Source organism: Ambystoma mexicanum, chromosome 1p (assembly GCF_040938575.1).
Source record: "Ambystoma mexicanum isolate Mex_15411 chromosome 1p, UKY_AmexF1_1, whole genome shotgun sequence".
Classification (NCBI taxonomy): Eukaryota; Metazoa; Chordata; class Amphibia; order Caudata; family Ambystomatidae; genus Ambystoma; species Ambystoma mexicanum.
In genome coordinates this window covers 955,564,161-955,588,209 of record NC_090921.1, presented here as the reverse complement: position 1 = coordinate 955,588,209, position 24,049 = coordinate 955,564,161, and the positions used below count along the sequence as shown (strand labels likewise).

The window sequence follows — 24,049 nt, the reverse complement described above, 5'->3', positions numbered from 1 at the left end:
TCCAGTGCTTACTGTGAAGGAAAGCGTCTCACAGGCCCGGCGATAATCAAGATTTGACTCTATCGTCTGCGTAAGAACAATGCAGTGTTGCGTAGCCACTGTGAGAATGTGTATCATATATAAAGGGCATGGTGGCACTATGCTTGTAATTGCCACTAAGTTGCCCAGACAGCTGCATGCCGGTTCACAGATGCCTACTGGCATAGATTTCCCTTGTGAGGATTGTTTGTGTGGTACGTGGGAAGCTTGTGCGACTTTCGCAGCATCTTCAATATTGCTTAATTCTGAAACAAGAGGCCCAGTTTTGTCTGTCTGTCATGAAGGCTGGGAAAGTTTTGAAGTGTGTGGCAGACTGTTAAAGCCGCTGTGTGGTATGGTGTGCACTGCACATATCGCAAGGTGTAGTCTCAGGCCAGGGATGGTTGAAATGCCCTGATGAATGCGCTATTTGATTCCTGCCTTCCTGCTTCTGGTGGCACAGGGTGCTTTTGGCATGAATGAACAATCGCAATGGATTTGCTTTTACTTTACAAAAGCTCAAAATTTAGATTTAGCTATTTCTGTCCACAGAGAATGGTTGCAGATATTGGCCATCCAGCTCTCAATAAGAAGGGAGAAAGAAAGGTTTCTCTAACCAACGGTGGACAGATTGCTCCCCTCCCTCCCCCCCCGACCCCCATCTATTTATTTCTCTTCAACATTGCTTGCGGCCTGATCATTGCTTTCACTTAAGTTTTTGTACACCAGCCAACTAAAAAAAGAAAATACTCAGAACGCCACTCTCTAAATGGCATCCATTAATTGTTCAGCAACTGACAGAGATTTTCATTAAAGGAGATCCTCGACCCTAAGCCACCCCGATCCCCACATCCTGTTTTTCGACCTCATTCAAGCTGGGGAAGATTGTTTACAGTATATGCATCAGTTTGAGATTTGTGTAATGTGGAAAGTGTACTGGGCTGGTACTTTGTTCTCATGTTAAGTTCAAGATCATAGCACCCCTAAAGAGGCCCTGTAAAGCATCGAACCCCCATCAAAAAGCAATCTGTCTGGCATTCAAAGGCTGTCATTTTGTATTGTAATGCAGCTCAATATTATTTTTTCACTGCTGGAAGTTACGGATGCTATACACGTGAGGCAGAGCTGTTACTGCTTTTACACCATTCATTTTAAATAACATATAGAGAGCTTGGTTACCCCAGTTGCTTTTTCCATTGCCTTTTCAATTCACAGTACGGCAAAGTATTGCCAGCCTTTGGCCGCGGGCACATTGTTCTCATTCCCTCCATGGGCCGTGGTGTCCTCCATCTACGTTTAGTTTATGTTCAACACTTTGGGGAAATAGCTGCATGATTTAATAAATACTAATGTTAAAGGTATTTGTTGTACTGCGCACCGTCTCCAACGGAATTGGTCCACAGGCACACTCAGGCTGATCTGCAAACAAGAAAGTGGCGGGGGGGGGTGGTTAGTGTGGTGGAGAGGGAGTAGGAAAGTGAGAGGATGTTGTCCTGTTGGCAGCTTCAGTTCGGTTTTCACTGCGCACCGATCTAGGCTGTGAATATCGGATCGATGCAAGAACTCTTGTGTGCTGTTGGTGTGACTTGTGTTTGTTTGTTGTTGCGATGTTGTGAAGTGCGTGCGGTTTGCTGTGCAGGAGGGTGGTTGTGTGGATTTTTGGGTGAGCAAAGTATGCAGAAGTTTGAGCTATTGGGTTAGTGGGTTATTTACAAACCCTGGTTCCCTTACTCTCTATTCATAGTTGGTGATCCATTACTGCCTGTGTTTACTTTGCAGGCCAAGATATTGACATATCATCCTTCCCCTTCCATCCTGATCTCTCCCTACTAGTTCTTTTGTATGATTCTAGCTTTCTCTCTGTCAATTGCCTGTGTTTACTTTGTAAGCCAAGGTATTATTGTTTTTTTAGATAAGTATGCAAAGGTTTGATCTATTGGGTTAGTGGGTTATTTACAGTCCCCGGTTCCCTTCCTGTCTATTCCTTGTCAGTGATCCATTGCTGCCTGTGTTTACTTTGTAAGCCACAATATTATTGACATATCATCCTTCTCCTTCCATCCTGATCTGTCCCTGATCGTTCTTTGATACGATTCTAGCTGTCTATCTTTCAATTGCTAGGGTATGCCGTGCATTGGTCTTCCTTTACTTGAGTAGATAAGCGGTAGTTTAGGGAGACAGGTAATAGGCATCTTCTCTCAGCTTTGTTTAGCTGCGTAAAGTGCCCCCTAGGCATTCTTTCTAGTTACAGGGTAAAGAGCCAAGATTAGAAGAGTTTTCTGAATAGGAGGTGATCTCTAGTGTTACGTATGTTCTTTGGTAGATTGTTCCAGGTTTTTGGGGCGAGGTGGGAAAAGAAGGATCCTCCGAATTTTCTTTTGTTGTAAGGGTTTGGTTCCAGGCGGATGTCGCTGCTGGATCAAAGTGGCCTTGTTGTGTACGTTTAATTTTTCTCTTGGAGCTCTGCACCTTGGCCGTGGATTGCTTTGTGTGTTATGCACATTGATTTGAACTTGATTTGCTGTTTTATTGGTAGCCACTGTAGCATTTTCAGTGCTGGTGTGATGTGTTTTCTTCGAGGGAATTTGAGGAGCAGTCTAGCTGCCGCGTTTTGTATGCGTTGGAGTTGTTCTGGCATGCCCAGATATAGGCTATTGGCATAGTCTACTCTGGACATGATGAGAGCGATGAAGGTGAGTCTTTTGTTAGCGAATGACAGGAATGGTTGGATCCTTTTTACTGCTTGCAGGAGAAAAGCATTTCTTGCTTAGAGCGTTTATTTGTGGCTCTAGAGTAAGTATGTTGTCCATCGAGCCTCCCAGGTTTTTTTTTACAATCGACAATTGAGCTGGGGTTGGACCAAGTTCTGTTGGCCAGGGATGTAGTGGTTGTCTTCTGTTGTGTGTTTTTTTTTTTTTTTTTTTTTTTTTTTGAAGATCATAATTTCTGTTTTGCCTGGGTTGAGTTTGAGTTCATCCAATTGTAGATTTCACTGAGGCAATTCTCCAGTATTGTGTTTTCTTGTTTATTTTGTGAACTATTTGAGTGTGTTCAGCGTAGTTGTAACAGGTGAGGCCGTGTCTTTTAATGATTCTGATTAGTTGAGACCGGTAGATGTTGATTAACAGTGGGGAGAAGGATGATCCTGTGGTACCCCGCACAAGGACTCTCTTGGGCTGGATTTGAAAGGTTTGATCCATATGGTTTCTGTTCTGTTTGTTAGGAAGGATTTGATCCATAGGCGCAATCAGTAATTCCAATTTTGTTTCCAGTCTCATGATGAGGATGTTGTGGTTAACTGTGTCGAATGCCGCAGAGGTCCAGAAGCATCAACGCGGTACTCTTGTCTGAGTCTGCATTTGTCTTTAGATCATCCCAAGTGAGAGAACTGCTGTTTCCGTTCATCGGTCTAAAGCCTACTTGTGCCTGGTCAAGTAGGCGGTGCTCTTCTATGAATTCTTGGGTAGGTTTATATATGTATGTTTCCAGCAATTCGCTGGGTAGAGGATGTTGGAGATAGGTCTGTAGCTGGAGAGGTTCTCCACGTTTCCTGCTGTGTCCTTGAGGAGCGGCTTGATGCATGCTGATTTGAAGGATTGTAGCACTTTCCCTGTTGAAATTGATTGGTTGAAGATGTGAGTTCCATGGGTGTTCTTTGTGAGAGGATTGATTTGTATACTTCTGGGGGTAGGGATGGGGTGCAGGGATCTGTGAAGGGATCCGTTGTGTTGCTTTTGTTTACGAGTTTGATGAATGTCTCCACTGATATTTGGGAGAAGCTTCAAAGTTTGTTGCTTTTGTTTGCCAATTTGACAAATGGATCTGGTATTTGGGGGTAGCTTCGAGGTTTGTTCGGGCGTTCCTCGTAGGGATGGTGGGTTGCATATTATCGTCGTATGGTCTATTGAATGGTTTTGATTTTGTTTTTGAAATGGTCTGCAATATCATTGCATAGTTCCTCCGATGGTATTGGAGTATTGTTGGAGCCAGGTGTTTTATTTCGTTTATGATTTTAAAGAGTTCTTTTTGGGAATTTATGGTGTTTTTGAAGATTCGGCTGTCGTAGTATTTCCTTTTTACTTTTTGTATTTCCTTTTTGTATGAGTGGATATGTTGTTGGAGTTTGAATTTCTTTCCGCAATCGTATTTGATCCTCTAGTTCAAGTTTTTGATTTTTTTTCCTTTTCATGGCGCTGAGTAGTGGGGTAAACCATTTTGCCGTTGCATTTTTGCGCAATGGAGTAAACTTTTATTCTTTGGCCATCTTGTCTATTGTTGTCGTGATCTAGTTGTGAAGTAATTCTGTTTTTTTTGTCCAGGTCCATAGTTGCTGCTTGCGGTTTGCTAATTTCCAGTAGTTCACTTAAGTTACAATTTTTGATACTTCTCCAGTTTCTTTTCATGATGATTAGTCGCTTGTCCTGTTTGATTATTGGTGTGGCCAGTGTGATTACGAAGGGAATGATGAGGTGGTCGCTCCAGAGGATCTGAATTGGTGGCGCTGTGGTAATTAGTATTTTTTGTTGGCGAATATTGCTTCTACCGTGTGGGTGGATGCTTTAACTAGTTGATGTAATTTCATTGTTGCTACATGGCTGGCTAGAGAGTTTTGGGTGTTAGTGGGTTCTCCATCGAACCAAATGTTGAAGTCACAGAGGATAATCAGGTGATTGTGCACAATGGCTAGGATGGTGATTTCTTTCATGAAGGCGTCTACGAAGGTTGCATCGTAAATTGGTGGTCTATAGACCAGTATGAATTTGAGGTTTGTTCTGGGGTTTGTTGATGGGTGAAGGATCAGAGATTTGCAGTTATCGATGTTTAGTGAGTCTTCCAGTTTAATTTCTAGGTGTTCCTTGTGGATTATTGCCCGGCTGCCACCTCTTTGGTTTTCCTGTTTGCTTGGACGCATTTCAAGTTATCAGGCAGCTGTTGAGTGATCTTGTAATTGTCATCTATCCATGTTTCAGTTACGAATAGGATGTTAATACCTCCATCACAAAGGAGGTCGTAGAGTTTGTGTGTCTGTATTAGTTCCATGTTCCTGCACTCTTGGTCGGTGTCCGATTCTGTGTTAGCATTTTGGGTCCTCTGTGGTAAGAGTTGGTCTGGGTATTGCGTTTACAGGGCCAGTTACCCACCTGCTCTGCCTTGTGCTAGGATAATGAGTTTATCCTCTTGTGTTGCGATTCCTGGAGGCTCTCTGAGGGTGGTTGTCTTTTCAGTCAGTTGGGTTATGGTGTTCCTCTTTCAATGGGAGGACTGTCTAGGGAGGTATGGGAGTACTAGGCGTTGGTCATCTGGCTGTTTGGTAAAGGAGTTCTGGGGTGCAGGTTAACTAAGGTAGTGACTGTGGTTGTTATTACTACCTATTAGTGGCTGCTGTGTGATCTCGGGTGGGGCTGGCGGGGGGAGAATCATTTATGCCCTGGACTGATGGAATACCTACAGGTTTAAGGTGACAAGATAGTGGAGATCTTAGGTTTCACTGGTGGTTTACAAAGAGATAGTACTCTTAGATTTCGGGATATCAGAGGGTGAGGAGGGATCTAGGATTCAGTGAGTGCCAAATAGTAAATAAACGCCTCGATTCCTGACTCCTAGATGAAAGGAGACTGGCTTGGGCTTCAATGGAGTGGCACACAGTAGTTGAACACCTACATTCGAGACACCTAGAAATGGGAGAAAGGTCTAGGTTTCACTGAATGACTGGTAGCGGCCGCAACACTAAGATTTGAGGCACCTAGTCAACGGGAGAGGCCTAGATTTCACAGGATGGCAGGCAGTGATTGTAACACCTAGATTCAAGACACCTATAAATCCGAGGAAGCCCTAGGTTTTACAGAACGGCAGGCAGCAACTGAAACACCTAGGTTCCAGATACCGATCGGGGGGTGGTGTGATTCAAGAAGGACAGATGGGGAGTCCTGTATAGTGGGAGAGAGGCCTAGGTTTCACAGTGCAATTTGAGTACAGGAGAGAAACACCCCTAGATTTTGAGTCTGTATAGTGGGAGAGGCCTAGCTTTCACAGTGCAGTTTGGGTACAAGACAGAACACACCTAGATTTGAGAGTCCTGTATATTGTAGAATAATATCTGTCCAGGTTGTAACTTGTAAAATGTAAGTGTTCCTACCTTATCTGTTGATGCTGGTTGACGACAGTCTGTTCCTCCTGTGTCATGTCAGGGTACTGCAGTTTGCGGGTGGGGTTGTTCCTTTGCAGCCACCTCGTAATTGGATGTTGTTTGAGGGGGTGCTTGGAGTATGATGCTGCGCCCTGTGACTTGGGTGGGGGCGCTGCTGGTTCTTCAGAGCTCAGTGCAGCGACCTGCAACTAGGTGAAAGGGCTTAGAGCGCTTGTCTCGTTGTTATATGCAGCTGAAAGGAGGGGTTTGGTTGAAAGCAGTGTCAGTTTGGTATGTGTTGGTGGCTGGCCCCTGGCCTCCCCTGCTGACACCTGCAGACACGAGTTGGAGCCGCACTTTGCCTTGTGACCACACGGGCAGAGGGCTGCCCTGGGAGGGTGCGTTATGAGGGTGGATGGGCCAAGCGTTGGAGGGGGCGGGCAGGGAGGTGGGAACAGGGTTGGATCAGGAAGCGGGGGGGGAGATGGAGGGCCGCACGGAAAGCGCAGAACAAAATACATAAATAAACAAAATAATAAAATCACACTGCAAAGTAAGCAGCACACTGTCCGGCTACTATGCCAGCTTCTGTTTGAATGCGAATGCTGAGTACGTGCATGGCACCTATTATTATGTTGGTAAGAGACTCATTTTCTGCATTATTAGGAGGTACACATGTGCAAAATGAATCGCCATTCTTCTTGCAGGACCCCTCCCTTCATTGCTGTGAGGAGGTCCAGGTCCATACAAATACAAAAGTAAGTTTCAGGGAATCGGACAGATTGCTGCATGTTCTAGTTTTACTTTGTCCCTTTTTCTGTATAGGTTGATGAGGTTCCCGGAGGACTTTCATTGCCCCTTCAATGCTGTTTTTTTTTCCTTTTTTTTTTCTCCAGCCATTACACCTCTGCATTTAATAGAAGGTAGTTTGCCTGTAAACTTAAACGTATTTATTGAATGCTTGCCATGGCTAGATGTGATCACGGTCATTAATTTGAAAAGATCTTTTTTGATCATTTCTTTATGATGCTCTGGGGTGAATGCTTGTTGTGATGGTTGGGAGCCATTTTGACTTTTTTTTTTTTTGTCGTCGTCTGATGGGACCATTTCATTCCCATTCGATGTTATGGAGCTATTTTCCATTTTTTTCAAGTAGCCTTGTGTAGCAGAGGATTGGCACAATAGCAGAAGTTTTCTGACCTTGGTGTGAAGAGTGCTGCTAATTGCTTTGCTATTTGAAAGTGGGAAGCCACTTTATTTAAGACAGTGGTCTTCAAACCTTTTTATGCTGAACACCCCCCCGCGCCCCTTCCCCTCCTTGAGTAAGTTTACCAGCCCCCCATAAGCCACAAATGCTTATATTGTCTATTACATGCTTATTGTCTATTAAAAACAGTCCCCATAATCCTGTTTTAAAGAGCTTTGTGTCTCCAGGCATCCTTTGGACCCCCCTCTGGGATGGCCAGCACCCAATTTTGATGACCACTGCCTTAAGGCACCTTAGCCGTTCAGCATACAGAGGCCCCCTTTTTGTGGGTGGGCCGATTCCTTGCTTTTCTGGTTCCACACAATGACTGTTCTACCGATCAGTCTGATTGCTTTCAAACCGTCGCCAAGTAGGGGATAAATGCTCCTACTGTCTGCCCCACTCTGGCTTTAACGCTGTTGCTGCTCCAATGCCCCCACAATGTTCCACATTAATTGGTCCATGCCTTCCTCAGATATATGCACCCGACCCTCTAATAATTTGGCTTATCTACATGTATCAGGCTGTGGCGCATGTGTGAAAAACCATGCCTCTACAACATTTATGCATGGAATGTTGCTGTCCGCAACCTGGGACTCTCCGAGGTTCATATTTACGTTTAAGAAACTGAAACAGGTGCTCGTCTTTTAAAGGACACACACACCTAATGACTCTGCAACATTTTGGGTACAAGAGCTCTGCAGTTAAGAACGTATTGCCTCTAATCTTATTAGCAAGCAGATGGAACTAGTGGAAGCCACAATAGGAGAAAGTTGCCAAGCACCAAGAGACGCTTCACTCACAAATAAGAGCACTTCACGCAGGAACATACCTAGAAAGCTCACTAGGAAATAATGGTTTTGGGTACAGAGAAGTTTCACAAATACTTGGAGCATACTAAATTGCTATATTTTTCTTTTTTTCCCTTTTAGGCAATAATTCAAATCATGGCACTCGTTTATGTGCGTTTCTTTGATTCCGACAATTCTCTGTGTATTTGAACCGATGGGGAATTTGAGCCATTGTCAATGCCCGTTGAAGTTCATTGTAAATGGCTGATCGAGGGTCTTGATGAAAGTAGAAGAGAAATACGTGAAGAAAAGGATTTCAAAGCAGTAGTGCTTTTCCAGTCAGCGGGTAAGCAATGTATTTTTTATGACCCATCTATTTGATGTTTGTAGGAGGAGGGTACACCTGACGTCCCTATGCAGAGGCATTCCCTTTTTTCACACATACAGATGAGCTCTGTACAATGCCCACCACTCTTACAGCATCTCTATATCCTCTACAGTAACTCTCGTGTAGATGGCCTTCATGATTTCTCTTATGGTATTGGGCATTTGTAGAATGCCTTTTACCATGAACGCCCCGTGGGGATCGTAGTCCAGGTCAGAGTATGTGTGCAGCTAGACTGAGTTGCAGCTAGACTGAGTTGTGGGTAGCTGCATGGGGAGGGAGGGAAAGCGCCAAGGAGTGCAAGAATAAATAAAAATGAAATCAAGGGGACGGATGGGATCGTTCTTAGGGGGCGGGGAGCGTCACTTAGCCAAGTGTAGAGCTTAAGCAAAACATCTGTTGTATTGCTAGTCCCATTTTGAAGTTTTAACTTGCCTTTTTCATACCCACAGCCAAGAAAGTGTTTTGAAACACAGAAAACATTTGAAGAAATAATTAAAACCTGTTGTGGGGATGCTGAGGAACTAATTCAGGCTTTACAAAGAAAGGCTGAGCAGGAAAAGCAGATACTGGTGGAATCTGGGAAGCGTTGGAAAACCTGAGTGTTGCGTGAACTACAAGAAGAAGATGGAGTGAAAAAAACAAAGAATTATATTGTAAAAGCTGATGGGTGGAAACTGACTATTCCTAAACTTAGTAATGACTGTTCACAGTTAGGGTCTTGAGGGGGGTGGCTAGTGTTCTTCAATACTCCCTCAGAACCCGCATCCGTTACATCACCCGGACAATAGAAAGACACCACAATAAATCAGCAGATGTCTCTGTGTAATGTTGCAGTTATCATAAATGTAGGTGTGCGACACCTACAAAATATTTGACTATCAAATAACAGTCAATTGTCTGCTACAATTTAGAGTTGCGCTTGTCAAAATCGATCTGTCTATCACCACGTCTTCAACAGTGTGTCCTTGTTACAGTATGACGATCATGCCTGTTTAGACAATGAAGCAACACCTACAGTTTCTGAAATGAGAGAGTTTACAGGTTGGTTTGTGACATTGCGGGGTGGATTTGTACACTAAATTGGTGAACTTAGTTACCATGTGAGTGCTCTAGCATAGAAGGCAAAGATGGAAAGTGATGGCTGCAAATTCCCTTGAGGTTAGGTTTTCCAGTACACTATCCATACGTTTAACTAGACTCACCCTACAGTAATACCACGTGTCTTACTCACAAGGGATACATCTTGGGGTAATCAAAACTCTTTCCTAAATCTTTTGGAGGCATCAGGAAATAACTCCTCCTAGAGTTGTCTGCAATAATCATTCACAATTCCAAACCCATCCTAAAGTTTGTCATGGAACCATCCTTGAGTAATTCCCCACCCATCATGAAGTCATCCTGGAGTAATAACCACCAAGCCTGAAGTTGTCATGGGGTCACCCTGGAGTAATACAATGTCATCACTGGAAGTAATCAGAACTCATGCTGGAGCAATTTCTGTGATAACTGTAGAGTCGGCTCATTTAAATAGTTCAGCCTATAGACATACTTCAGGATGGTTTTGGATGATCCCCCTGAACTAGCCATGGATGACTCTAGGATGGAGTCACTGGATAACTCCAGAATGATTCCGGGAAGATCTTCCTTTTTGACTTGGGCAGGCAAGCAGCCAGAGGGCCAAAACATTAAATGTAAACTGAGAAGCTATCTATGCTTATTTCAACTTAGGAGGAACTGCCTCCGTCCCTGATTCTTGGACCCAGTTCTCCCCACAATAGTCTGTATGGTACTGAAGGCAAAGGGATTAAGCACTATCTCCAGCCCCTGGTCACTACCCCCAGCAGTGCCCAACACCGTATTCTGACCTTCATGTTAGTGCTAGCCTGTCAACTGACCTACCCTCTGTGTTAAGCCACACTATGCAACATAGTCTCCAGCTCCCCTTGACCCCCGTACCCATCACATTCTCCTGTGCCAAAACCAGTCTGCCTACCTTCAGTACTACCCATCAGTCGCCAGACCATTAGTTTTAGCCCATCAGGGTAAATTAATAACCCCAGTCCTGACATAGTAACCCCATAGTATTGCCTGCCCATTTCAGTTATCGTTTAGCCTGCCTCCAACAACATACAAGGTCCCCATTACAGTCATTTTACATTGCTCATTACCCATCAGTGCCTTAGCAACGCTACCATTTCCCTTCAAGATGACTGAATTCAGGGTCAATCACAGCATCATAACTCAGCACTGTACCAATTTCTGACTGTTATGTCGTTGCTCCCGTGCTTACTTCACACGAATATCACTGCACCTAGCCAGGCACCCAAAGAACCCGGAATTCCTGTCTGCTCACCAGAGCCAAATCCCATACAAGTCATCCACCAGCTCCGTATCTGCACTGTTCAGTATGGGCAGGAGGTGGTGGCAGTCCCTGACAGACCCTGGCAGCCAGGGTAAGTTGACCCGGCACTGTTGACCACCCCATTCTGCTGTCCGTCTTGCCCAGATGGACATATTTGGGCAGGTGCTGGCTTGGTTCAGGTTGTTCCTGGCGGACCGCACTCAGGCGCTCTCTGTGCCTCCTTTTCTATCTATTTCCTGCCATCTCAGTTGCGGGGTGCTGCAGGGCTCCCCCTTGTCTCCGATTCTATTTAATATTTACATTTGGGCACTTGTGTCTCATCCACTCCTTCGGCAGCAGGTGCTACTCTTATGCCGATGACACCCAGATCCTGATCCAATTAGATCTTGATCAGGCTGAGGTGTCGTTGTACCTTCGCAGTGCCTGGCAGCCGTGGGGGAGTGGATGAACCACAATTAGCTAAAATTGAACAGAGACAAGACCAAGGTGTTGGTGGTGAGTTGTCCTCCTGATCCCTCACTCTGGGTGTCCTCCTTCTGGCCCTCTTCTCTTGGTCTCCTCCCAGCTCAAGCGTAGAAGGTGAAAAACCTGGGCTTAGTCCTCTCTGCATCTCTGTCCATGGACACCCAGGTGGCAGCGGTCTTCCAAGCCGGGAATTTTCAGCTCCAAGTACTGAAGAAAGTGTTTCCCATGATTCCTGCCCCTCTTTGTCCTCCAGTGGTGGCAGCTATAGTGATTACCCGGCTGGACTATTGTAATTCCCTCTACCTGGCTCAGCCGAAGGGACTGTTTCAGCGTTTGCAGAATCTAGCAGCTCGCGTGGCTACAGGTATGCCCTATGGGGCCCACATTTCACCGGTGCTTCGGGCCCTTCATTGGCTCCCGGTGATCCAACGCATCAGGTTCAAAGCATTCTGTATCGTCCATTGGGCGCTGCACAACCAGGGTGCGGAATATCTTTGTACGAAGTTTACCCGCTACTGCCCTAAGCGCTGTCTGCACTATTCTTCAGCCAATCTGTTTTGTGTGCTATCCTTCTGCCGTGTGCGGATTGGGGGACAAGCTTTTTCCATAGCAGCAACTCCGCTATGGAAAGAGCTTCCAGCAGGCCATAAAAGAACTATCCAACCATCTGACCTTTTAGAAAGGCTGTAAAAACCTACTTGTTTGGTTTATGGTGTTTTGCCTTGCCCTCTAGCGCCAAGATACCTCCGGGTGGCCTGCACTTTAGAAATTCCAATAACATAACATGGTTGCTCTGCACTCACTGCTCCGTTCCCATGCTCTACCTCGTCCATAGTCCAAATCTCCCTGTGTGCGGGCAGCCTCCATGACACTTGGCCAATCAGAAACCCCCTTTCTCCGACACTGAGGAACTGGAGCCAATCATATTTCACTGGATGTTTTCCATACTGATTGCCCAGCTCTAGAAAGATGGCGTTTAAAGAACAGACTCCAGAAATAAAAGAATGACTTGCACCCTGTTACAAAAAGGACTAGAAAGTAGACTATCAAAATGTGGTGCGTTAATGGTCGGATTACCTCCTTTCCCTCGTCACAGTACTTCCCTTTGGGTGCCCTCTGGCTCAGCTCCAGGAACCTTCCTTCCCAAGGCTGTTTTCCTTTATCGTGTCCCTCGTTGAGACTAAGTTATAATTCCCCCCCCCCCCCATTTCCCACAATCGTTTTTGTTTATTCCCCAGCTGGCTAATGGAACCTTTCTCATTACCAGGGAGGGACAGATGGATATCAGTACTGTATAGTTCCCACATGATCCATTCCAATGTGTATGTCCTTTTTCTTCATCTCAGAATTTACCTCATAAACATATCCAAACTAATCCGAATGGGAAGGGGCCTATGAGAAACCCTCACTCAGTCTGCTTGCAGCCCCTACCATTGCCAATTTTATGTTCTATGACTACGAATTCACTCCAAACCTCTTAACCCTCACGCTTTTGGCAGGTGTCAGCGAAATCTGGAGAAATTAATTCTCCCATAGGAATGCAGTAGCTTTAGAATTATTTTAAGTGAGCGAAAGGGAAAAATAGCAATATTTTTCACAGAAAAATCAGGAATCTCCCACCTAAATCTGGAGGGTTGGCGTGTATGTCTCCAGCATTGTCCACCCCCCCCCCTCCCTAAATGCACCTTTGAAAATTGTTAGGGAGAATTCTCATAAATGGCTGGTAGCAGTGGTTTTACAACAAACTACCATGATTTTTCCCGACCACGAACACCGGTAGCTAAAAATCGCTGGAGTCATGTTTTTCAAGATGGCGCCTTAAGTCCCTTTGTCTAAACAGGTCCTGGTCTTCTTTTTTTCGCCATTTCTTTTTGGAAAGGTCCTTCGTGTTTGTCCCTGCGCGCCAAACCAGATTTGGTCCCTTTGTCTCCATGCCTTTGGCGGGCTTCAGGACTGAAGACAAGGGTCTGGCGTCTGAGTGTCTGGGGTGGGCAGAAGTGAGGGAAGTGCCCGACTCCCTGTGCTTAGTCTCCTAGGAGACCCAAATGCACTCTGGTGTGTGATTGGCTTGCTGACTGTCCATCAAGGACAGCCACCCTGCTAGGTGGGTGGTAGCTAGGCTGGAATGAATGGGAGAAAACTGTTTAAAAGGCAAGTCTCTTGGACTGGAAAGCAGAGTCGACCACTGGAACGAAAGAACCAAAGACAAGCTGGAATAGGACGGCTGCTGCAACTCCTGGACTGTTGGTTTGCCCAGTGAAGCCCTGCTGCAGGTCCGAATTGCCAAGCTCCTTTCGACAGAGAAGACCCTTCAAGGACGACTTCTTCCTTTGAGTTGGTAGGACTAATCAATTTGTAAGCCACCTGGATACCGTTCTCGGAGCTGGTTAGGACTAACCAGAGGGAAGGACACCAGCTTGTGTGCTTGAAGAACAGCTATTCGAACTGAAGTAACTCCATTTTGTCAGTGTTTTCCAACGGACCCGTGCAGTGCAGGAGTCCCCCGACGTCCTCCCTCTTGTCCCCATGACTGAGGCTCAGGAACAGTGAGATCTGCAGGAACTGCCAGGAACCAACATCTTCGCTGCATCTTTTGCTTCATACAAAGGTACTGTGCCAACCCGATTGAGAGAGCGCTTCTTTCGCAGTGAATGTTCGTGAAACTTTCCCAACTTGCAGGCCTAATCAGCTTGTGACCCAACATATGATTCTTTTTCGTACAAACTACTTCTGAGAACTTTCGGAAAGACTTTACCTTTTACTTCAAGAACTGCTCTTTCCTATCCAAGACACTAGCCCATTGACTTTGACCTAGGCCTGTTGAACTGAATCGAGTCCTGTAGTGAACCATAACTATTTGCACTGCCTACAAAAGTATTTGTGATCTATTCTATTAACTTGTGCCTTTGCCTTCCCATTCAAAGTGACTGAAATGCCCTTTGGCTCCTATTTCAGGGGAGCTTAAATTGTTCAGAAACTTATTGGTTTTGTGCTGAAGTATATTTGTGTATAATAAGTTGGCTACTTCTAGTGAATGTTTTCTAAATGATTGTGTATTAAATGTATGTGTTTTGCCAAGAAACCTTGAGTGCAAGTGTCTACTTGAACCACTCTGTGTGACCTCTTGTACTGCTCACATTCCCTCTTGAGATCAGCCTGGCTGCTCAGCTCGCTACCACAAAACGGTGTAGTTCAGACCTCTACCAAAGGTTGGTTTTTGCTTACACCTGTAGTCCTAATTGTATGAAACTGACACACAATTGTTCCTACCGTGCATATGATGCAGGGCGGTGTACACGCTGCAACTAGAACATTCATTTTTAAAGTCACTGAGCGCATTCACTAGTCAAAATTCAGGAAGAAGTCGGATAATTTCTTTCTGGAGCCGGATGCACTCTGATTCCAGAAAGAAATGACCGGAATTCTTTCTGAAGTCCGACTAGTGAATGCGCGCAGGACTGGAGCTGAAGGCAGAGCACATAGCACTGTCGGGTTTCCCATGTCCTGCACTGTTCCAGGTTGCAGCTGCTGCAGTGGCCCAGAGTTGGGACATGGACACCTTTTTGAAGTGTACTCCAGCTCGGATGGCATCACCCTCATTGTTAGCGTGGACAACTTTACAAAATGGTTTTTCAGGACACTTTGGACATGGTAGCACATCAGAAGCGTCCTGCGATGTGCACAATTCCATGCGGTATCATTCACACCCCCAATCAACTTTTTTGGTAATAGTTTTGGCAGATAGCATTTTAACACATACATATAACAACAACAAAAATAAAATTGGAAGACCATTGCAGATGCAGGAAACTCCTCTATTAGAGCCCATCCAGACTCTGCTGAGCAAAATACATACACACTTCCTAATTTGCATAGGGATTGCACCAACAGAAATGACTTCACAGAAAAGGACATTGCAAGGAGAATCATCAGTCTTTGATACTTGGAGGCACCATGGAAGCGACTTTAGAAAATGTTGCCATATGTAAGTCAAGTGGCAAATAACTTTGTGGTGCAAAATGCCTAAATTGCACTATTATATATGGACCAGCTCTATAGTCCTAATGCTTTTCTAAAATAATTGCATGATATATTAACATAAGCTATGAAGTGAATTACTTACTGAGCTGCAGATAAAACACAGAGTGATTAAATGATTTGCCCATGATCACACACTGTGTTTAAATGGTGAAACTGGGATGTGGAGAATGTACGCAACTGAACACATCTTCCCAGATTTAGTTGATATATATATTAGATGTTGCTTTGAACTTCATGTGCTTAAATAATACTTAACTAATACTTTATTCATAGCAATGCCTTGGAAGCAAACCACATACTAACCTTACACTATACATCATCATAGAAATATGTTGAGCAATAAGAGTATGGCTTTAGTTTTATTGTCTCCGTCCTGCATGCAAAGTCACAGTAGCATCAGGCAGGTTAATGGCAGCCTAACAAATTCCCCTTGGGTTTTAAAGCAGTAGTCATTTTTTTAAAAGTATGGAGCATTAGGCACCCTTCTCACTTCTGATCACCCCCATTCACATTTCTTAAGGGACAAAAGTCCCTGCTAATAATGCCCCCTCGTGTCAGGGCCCTGGGCAGCCACTGCCTGGACTTGCATAATGAGGGCGTTGAACGGGAGGTGTCCTGTTGCCAGGACAATGAAGGTGCGGAGCAGCTCCTGCTCGGCACCCTCATTGCCCTGTCAGTGGGACAACTTTCCTGTTCAGCACCCTCATTGGCAGGAGAGGTGTACTGCTCGCAAATGTCCCGGTCTGGCTCTGAGAAGAGCCACTGGAGCAGCAAACTGCCCTCTCGCCCCCCTCCCACCTCTTGGTAAGCCACTGCTCATACACTTGAACAGGTTCTCACCCTCCAAAAACAAAATGGTCTTTTTTCACCCACACTGGGGACACAAAAGCTTGTCGCCCCATTTCAGCACATTTCAGATTGCAGCACCCCAATCCCAAAAGAGGTTGCCCTGGTTTTCCACATTTAATTTATAGTGTCTGATAAAAGCATTTGGACTTGCACAAGTGGCTGCCCTACAGATTGCCTCCAGGGGCATCCCCTGTGCACTGGCGCAAGATGCCAGGACCTACACCGAATGAGCCATAGCAGTTGCTGATCTTCTCTCTCGCATGCATGCGAAGCACCTGGGAGCGAGATTCCTTCGGAGAAATCGGCTGAACTTAATTTTCTCATAGGAATGCATTGGGGTTCTGTTTATTTTAGGTGGGAGAAACTGAAAAATAGCAATATTTTTCATTGAAAAATCATGAGTCTCCCGCCTAAATCGGTAGGGTTGGCGTGTATGCATGTGCCATGAGAATGACAAGGTGGATCCATCTGATGATGGTTCCTAAAAATCCTGAATCCAAAAGTCGCTAGTAAGCCATCGCTGTCAAAAGGGTTCAGTTTGCACAGGTATTCCAGTACCGCCCTCTCGACATCTAGACCGTGCCAGTCTTCATCCTTGTGAGACTCTGGGTCGGGGAAAAAAGATGGGTGCAATAGCTTAGTGGATCTTTGGTACCAGCTTTGTAATACATTTTGCCTTGTACTTTAGAATGCGTGCACCCGACTGTACTTTCAAGCAAGTAGGTATATACAGTAGGATGCCTGATTCACCTAGCCTACAAGCTGCTGTTCTGTTCAGGAATGTGGTCTTCAGAGTGAGCAGCCTCAAAGTCAAAGGGCTCAAATGGAGCCTTTTGTACCATGCCCAGTACCAGAGGAAGATCCCACAAGGATCCTCTAACACCTCAGCGGTTTTGAAGACCAATAGGCTTTTAAGTTTTTTGACACAAAATTATCCCCTTCTTTGGTGAAGTTCCAATGTTCTCAGAAGGCCTTTATTGCTTCCCTCTACACCCTCAAAGAGGACACTGCTAAACCCTTTAGAGCACCTTCGTGGAGAAATGGATGAATATTTCGAAGACCACACTCTGTAGCCAGGATTTCTTCTAAACGCACCATGGCAAAAAAAGGCCCAGTGACAATCCTACGACTTTAAAGTGAAGGGCACTCTAGCTTATTGGACCATCTCTGCTACTTGGACTGATACAACCAATCTTTGCAAACCAATCAATCATTTGTGTTGAAGCCTTGTTGCCCCTTCAGAGGAGATGGACATTTGGGAATAAGCCACATTGATGCCAACTGCAGTTCCAACTGTGTCGGAAACCATCCCCTCCTTTGCTACAATGGAACTACTAAGATTGATGTGACATTTCCCCCCTGATTTTTATTATCACACTTGCAATTAGAGAGATTGGGGAAAATGTTTAAACCAATGTTTGTGGCCAGTCTGACAGCAAAGTGCCTACCCCCAAACGCCCACTATCTGAAACTTCGAGAAGAAACTGTGAACCTATGCATTTTGAAGAGCAGCAAATAACTATCTGCAGTGTCCCGAATCTGTGGCATATGTCTAAAAAATGTAAGAATGCAATGTTTGTGACTTTTCCTGCTGAACCTGTCGACCATAGCATTTTCTAGTCCCCTGATAAGGATTGCTTCTAGTGGGCATAGGTGCTGCTGTACCCAAAGATCAATTTGTATTGCTAGGGACCACAATGCTCTCACTCTTATTCTTCTCTGCTAATTATGAGGGATCAGTAATGCGAAGTGGACAACTGCTTGTGTTTTTCTCAAGATTAGACATTTTATTAAAGAAAAATGTGGCTAATAAATCCTCACTATTCCTATTCTATCAGGGAATTCCCTACCTGGTCTAAAGGCAATGGCAGTGATCCGCAAGGTGTACGTGTAGCTCTGGAGCAACATGTTGCTCTCCAGTTGCTCTGGGCCATGGTGTGGAGGCCTAGAAAGAGATCCTGAAGGGGTCACACCTCAGTAGCAGTATAGCCAGGACAGCGTTGTGGACTGTGCGAGAATGTTGGCCAATGAGCCTGTTCTGGTTCGAGTTGGCTTATTTTTGTACATGCAAGATTTTAGTTTGTTGCCAGTGTGCAACTTATTTTTCAGTATATGATCTTTCTTATTATAACAGTGTCATTGTTCAAACCCTGTCATCTTCAGATACTTTGCCAAGCTGACAAATGTATTAATGAGAAAAATAATTGAACCATGTTTGTGTCCTGGAGAAAATTGTCATATTCTGTTCCTTTGTACAGCTAGTAGGAGCATAATGGACAAATAAGTGGCATGCATACCCATCTTTCCTTTATTAAATAATTAGCATGCCCTAGTGTTTGTACAAGTAAGGTTTGTGTTTGATGCCACCATTCATTATGTTTATCGGAAATATTACTTTTAGTGTCGCCTATGTTTATTATTTCTGTGTCCTAGATGTACTCGGTCTCACAGATATTTATAAACACAAGGGGAGCCTGATTTCAGTCCCTGGTCCTCCATGCTTCATATACTTCCAAACAAAAAATGGACCAGCAGGACAGGGAATAGCCAAGTCAACACATTTATCTTTTTACAAATACCAATAAATTCTAAATCTTAATTCAAAACATCTTTTATTCTTATATCAAAAATATATATAATATTGTCTAATTAAAAACATTTACACAAACAAATACCTTCATATTCAACTCAAACTGAATCACTCCTACCATTAATTCCAATTTAATTTCTCCAAATCAATAGCACATATTTTTAAGCCTATTAATAGCCTCAAATTCTCGTTTTCACAATGAACCCAGTGATCAGATGGTTCAGTCTATGTACTCCTGGTCACACAGACATATGTCTACACGTGTTTCGGTTGTCTCGGTCTCATAGAGACTTGGTTCACGGCCATCTCTGTCACGAGTTTAGACACTCTCCTTCCTGTCGATCCCTGCTTCTATCATTCCAATGCAGCACTCCTCCTTTGAATGCCTGGTTTGCATGCTCTCCATCTCTCCTGGCCTCTCCCTCACTGTGGTCACTATCTACAGGTTGCTCTCTTCCTCTCTGAGTGGGCTAACCTCTCCTTCTCGTTCCTTGCCTCTACCTCTCATCTTCTCCTCCTCGGAGACTTGAACATCCACCTACCAGCCCTTCGTCAAGACTCTTTTGCACCCTCTGCGATTCTCCCTCTATTCTTCCCTGTGACCTGAATCATTCTGCAGGGCACACCCTAAATGTCCTGATCTCCTCAGGCCCCCCCCCCCTCCGGCTGTCACGGTTCATACCCCTGACCCCCTCAAGCATAACAGCCCCCCGGCAACAGTGGGACTACATCCCTTAAAAGTGGCCCCAAGGGCCTTTAAACACCGTAATCAGAACTCTTGGAGTCAGTCCTGGCGGCTCTGGTGCCAGGCTCATTATCGGGAATAAGACAAGTAGCAGTCATGGGTTTAAACCCAACATGGAGGCCTGTAACACAGTTCTGTTCCTAGAACTGAACAATGCAGACCAGTGTTTTGGGTGTGGTCGGGGCCTTCAGGTGTGTCTGGCTATATAAGCCACGCCCAGGCTGGAACACATGCTTCGCATTATTCTGCACTCCTGCAGCGTAATGCTCACCGTGTCCAGCTCCTGCTTACCTGTTTATCTCCGGCCCGATCCTGAAGCCATCGATCTGGATTCCATCTCCGACCGGGAAGAAACATGAACAGCATTACTAACAACACTTACCTGGGTAAGCTGCGTATCCTGGAATCATCCGTTCTTCGCTCGTGCGGCACTCTGGAACATCACATGAACCTGTACGGGTGAGAAAGAGGAGAGAGCGTACAGATTAGCAAACTTGCAATAAATCCAATACAGCGCTGCGCTCCGCGCATCAACACTTACCTGTAATCTTCACCGCTCGGCTCTGCAAGTTCATTTCCATCTGGCGCCTTGTCAAGCACTTTAACCGAAACCATCCCAGCGGAGACAAGACATTATTAGTGAGACTGCATAGTTGGAAAAGACATCAAAAAGAAGGACAAAACGGAGGGAGGAGAAAGGGACAGATTAGAAACTGAAAAGAAACAATAACTCACCTGAAGACAGCAAGAAGAGTCTGAGTCTCAGCCGGTCTGAAGAAATTGGGTCCAACGGAACACCTGCATTCACAACGCGCCCCTGCACAGAGAAGCAGGACGGAGAGTTCTACGCATATAAACCCAAGGTGAGAAATAACCCCAGGGGAAGGGAATTCAGGATCAGAGGGAGGTGAGAGTTTCACCCACTGCAGACCTACAGACCCAAACTTAATTACTCCATTCTCCTGTCATAGGCGCTACCCCCACCTTGCAAATAACAAAGCAGTGAAAGCCTGAAATAGCGTGCAGTCGCCCATCTAGCATCATGTGGTGCCCCAGTGGATACCAGGTGAGCGTAACACCGCCCCCCTCTCTAACACTCTCACCACTCTTGGAGTGATCACTTTCTCCTTTCTTCCCACCTCTCCCTCTCTTCCCCGCAGGTCAAGCCAACTATAGCACTGCCATCTATCGTCTCAATCATCCTACCCATGAAGCGTGTGACAGTTAAGGGTTTTGCCGCTACTTTCTCTCTTCCTCCTGCACCTTTGGCTGACTCGCGCTCTGACACAGCCCTCTCTAACTTTCATCTCTCTATTTCTAATACTCTTGATGTCCTTGATGTCCTTGCCCCTGTCATGAGGATCATGAAGCGCAAATCCAAGTGCACCTCTTGGTAAGATTCTGACCTTGCCACTCTTAAACGCAAGTCTAGGGTAGCGGAGAGGAAGTGGAGGGCATGGGGCGCACCCCCTGACCAACTGGCCTGCCACTTGCCCAAAAGGCAATACAGACTCTGTCCTCTCAAAAAAGAGAGCCTATATACAAGCCCACATCTCTGCAGCATCTAACAACTCTGAACTTTTCAAAATCTTCAAGCAGCTGGCCAATAATGCTGCAGTCTCTACCTCGCCTGTTCCCTCCCAGGCACGCTTCACAGCCTTTGCCTCTCATTTCACTACTAAAACCGAGGACATCCTAGCCACCCTCTTTTCCTCTACTTCCTTTTCCTCCTCCTCTACCACTCCTGGCCCGTCTGAGGCCATCTCTCTTCCTTTCTCTTGTTCACCCCTGACAATGTTTCTAGACAAGTCCGATCTATGAAAGTTTCATCAAAGCAGGTTCTCCCCTGCTCATCCAGAACCATCAAGGACCACGTCGACACCCTTGCTCAAGCCTTGGCCGATTTCTGCAATCACTCCTTTGCCACTGGAACTTTCCTCTTCCCCCGTTAAGCACTCTCTTGTGCACCCCCTTCTAAAGAAGCCACTGGCCGATCCTTCCTCTCCGGCTAACTATCGGCCGATCTCCATCACTCCTTTCCTGGACAAACTCTTGGAAAAGCTGGCCATCTCCCAGCTTAATTTACATACTGAATCTGTTGGTTACCTCCATGACACCATTCTGACTTCAGAGCTGCACGGAAACCGCTCTCCTGAACACCTGTGAAGACTTGTTCTCCAATCTTGACTCTAATCTCCCTACTGTCGTCATTCTCCTCAATCTATCCTCTGCTTTCGACACGGGTCAACCATGCCATCCTGCTCAATCGCCTCCGCGACAAACTTGGTATTAACTGATGAAGCCCTGGCCTGGTTGACCACCATTATTACTGACCAAACCTAATTGTATTTTGGGTCACAAGCTGATTAGGCCTGTGGGTTGTGAAAGTTTCAAGCACTTTCATGGCGAGAGTTAAGTACTCTCTGATTTTACAGTACCTTTATAAATGAAGAAAAAGATGCAGCTTGTGACCTCTGTTCCTGGCAGTTCCTGCAGATCTCGCTGTTCCTGGGCCTCAGTTATGGGGGCAAGAGGGAGGATGTCGGGGTACTCCTGCACTGGGACTGGTCAAAAAGCTGGCAAATGGCAAATCTTCAATTCCGGTAGTTGTAGTCAAGCACACAAGCTGGTGTCCCTCACCTTGGTTATTCGGTTTCCTGCAGCACTCTGAGGAAAATACAACCAGCTCAGAGAATGGTATCCAGGTGGCTTAGTGTCGAGTTGATTGGTCCCACCAACTCAAAGGGAGAAGTCGTCCTTGCAGGGCTTCTCTGTCGAGATGAACTTAGCGATTTGGACCTGCAGCAGGGCTTCACCGGGCAAACCAATGGTCTGGGCACTCTTCAGCAACACCACCCTTTCTTTGGCGCTTCCGGCGGAAATTCCAGTAGATTGACTAAGGATATCATTGGAGGTTCCTTGTCGTACCTTCAACCTGCCCAGTCCACGACCCAGGAGGCCATTCCAAGGCTGTTGGTGGAGGTGGCCAGCGCAGTCAAAGCTCCCAAGGTGGGACACAGGCACTGAAGCAGGACTGAACCGACCAAGATGTCGCCCCCCCATGTACCCCAGTGGGTGGCCGGCTAGCGAGTTTCGTTGTTGAGTGGAAAAGGGACTCCATCGACAGATGGGTGATGTATGCTCTCGCTCACGGACATACCCTGGAGTTTCAGCAAAAATGGCAGCAGATCCCTCCGGTGGCCCAGCAGGAACAGCACATCCCTCAGCTCCTACAAGAGGAACGTGCCATGCTACGAAAGGGGGCGATGGAGCTAGTTCCAAGACGACTCAGGGGCTCCGGAGTCTACTTCATATACTTAGTAAAGAAAAAGACCGGGGGATTGGATGCCCATTCTAGACCTGCGGCGTGTCAACAAATACCCCAAGTCCCAAAAATTCAGGATGGTCATGTTGCAGCACATGCTCGGCCAACTGGAGGAAGGAGACATCATGACGTTGCTGGATCTGGAGGACGCATACTTCCACATCCCCATCCACAGGAAGCAAAGGAAGTTCTCTGCTTCTTGTTGTAAGGGAGACACTACCTGAAGTCAGCACCCAGGGTGTTTACGAAGTGCCTGGCACCAGTGACGCCTGTCTACGTCTACAGGGTGTACACGTGTACCCATACCTTGATGACTGGCTCATCTGGGCCAAATCGAGGGAAGTGTCCATCGTGCACACGGAAAGGACTGTCCAGCTGCTGACAGAACAGGGATTCTCTGTGAATTATTCAAAGTCCTGCTTGGTTCCATCGCAGAATGCAATGTTCCTAGGAGCCAGGCTCAACATGGTCTCCTGCCTGGCATCGGCCCCGGAGGAGAGGATAGCGGCCATACTGGGGAAGGTACAACGGCTGTTGTCACTGAAGACCGCCACGGTGCGGACCATCAAGTCGCTGCTCGACATTTTGTCTTTGTGCATCTACCTAATCAGGCTCTGCAGGCTACAGATGCAACCTCTTCAGGAGTTCCTGGACGCTCGTTGGAAAGAAGTGTCTGGAAGCTTCGCAGACATCCCCCTCGACAAGGAGTTCTGTTGAACGATAAGGTGGTGGGATGTCCACTTTAACGTCGCCTGGGGCACAGGGTTTCAGAACCCCCATACCAGGAGACAGTCACCATGGATGCTTCCTTGGAAGGCTGAGGGGCCCAAACCGGACATCTACATGCCAGAGGCATGTGACTAGCAGAAGAGATGGACCTCCACATCAATATCCTGGAGCTGTGGGCAGTGTTCTGGGCCCTCGAGTCATTCTTCCATCTCTGAAGGGCGAAGTGGTGAGGATCTTCACGGACAACACCACCACAATGTTCTACATCAGGAAGCAGGGGGGCACCCGATCCCCGGCACTCTCCAGAGAGGTGCAGGACGTATGTCACGGGGCCGTCGACCAAGAGATGTTACTCGCCCCCTTCACCTAGCAG

The 24,049-nt window shown here is 46.0% G+C and overlaps 1 long non-coding RNA gene across 4 annotated transcripts in view; it reads left to right on the top strand.

The window, feature by feature from the left end:
• Nucleotides 1–14,479, top strand: part of LOC138582282 (uncharacterized) — a 43,466-nt gene extending 28,987 nt beyond the window's left edge. For all 4 annotated transcript variants that reach the window (XR_011305002.1, XR_011305001.1, XR_011304998.1 and 1 more), the window contains 2 exons: nucleotides 8,324–8,528; nucleotides 9,020–14,479. This is a non-coding gene — a long non-coding RNA (uncharacterized lncRNA). The remainder of the gene's footprint in view (nucleotides 1–8,323; nucleotides 8,529–9,019) is intronic.
• Nucleotides 14,480–24,049: the final 9,570 nt, after the last annotated feature.